Here is a 1,158-nt window from a genome sequence, read left to right on the forward strand (position 1 = left end):
TATTTCACTAAATGAAAATTGGTTTTTAGTGAAAAATATATTACAGATTATTTTATACATTTCTCCAAAAGAATATAAAAAAAATTACCAATATTTTAAAAAATATTTATGGTATGCCTATAAAGAGCGCAATGTTGTTACAACCCCAATTCAATTTATAAAAGAAAAGTGAAAAGAACAGAAACATTTCCAAAGCAAGCAATAGTGCAAAAAATCTTCTATGGACGGTCGGGGGAATAGCCGCCTTAAAATCGTCAGTCTCGACACCGAACTGTCCATAAAGACTATTCCTAATGAACTCATCATCGAGATACTCTCAAGAGTACCTGCTAGATCCATCGCAACTTGCCGCCGCGTCTTGAAGGAATGGAAATCCTTACTTCTTACTCCAGCTTTCACAGATTCTTTTCTGGCCATTTCATCAGCGCAGCCGCGTATTTTGCTCACCTTTAAATGTAGCGGTAAGTGGCATTTCTGTACAGCTCCTCAGCCTCAACATCTTGGTGAGTTAAGAGTTGTAGAAGCAGATTATCATATGAGATTAAATGGAGGTTCAGGACCCGAAAGCTGTCTATATCTGTCCAGGGATTTACGTGTCTTATCGATCGACCGAAAATAATGGGAAAGTACGAAAGGGTTCCTGTGATATGTAACCCTTCCACGGGTCAACACCTAACTTTACCCAAAGTTAAAGCGAAGAATTCTTATTTGAGAACCTTTTTTGGGTATGATTAGGGGTGTCAATTGGTTGGGCCACCCATGGGCTAACCCATTCCAAACAAACATGGGTGGGTGATGGTCATACCCAAATAATTAATGGTCCAATTGGGTTAAAGACCCACTTTGCCCATGGGTTAACTGGTCCAAACCAAATGGGTGTTGGGCTGGCCCAAAAACTTAATTTCTAGGGTTTAGAGAATTTGGGAAAAAATCAATCAGAAATAATTTTTTCCGATTCTTTTCTTCTCTCTCGCGATTCTTTCTGCAACCAACGATTTTCTCCTCCCAGATTTTTCTTCGTCTACTGTTCTTGTGTTCATCAATCCATACGATTCTCTCTTCCCTCCCATCGATTCCCTTCTTCATTTCTCTACAATTTCAGGTATGATTCGATTTTAGCTCTGATCTCGCGATTTCTCTACTTTCTGTGTTGTGGGT

The 1,158-nt window shown here is 39.2% G+C and overlaps 1 pseudogene; it reads left to right on the forward strand.

Annotated features, from left to right (window-relative positions):
* Positions 1–220: 220 nt before the first annotated feature.
* The window catches only part of LOC106294195, a 3,648-nt pseudogene continuing 2,710 nt past the window's right edge, over positions 221–1,158 (forward strand).

The sequence above is a fragment of the Brassica oleracea genome, chromosome C5, assembly GCF_000695525.1.
Source record: "Brassica oleracea var. oleracea cultivar TO1000 chromosome C5, BOL, whole genome shotgun sequence".
Lineage (NCBI taxonomy): Eukaryota > Viridiplantae > Streptophyta > Magnoliopsida > Brassicales > Brassicaceae > Brassica > Brassica oleracea.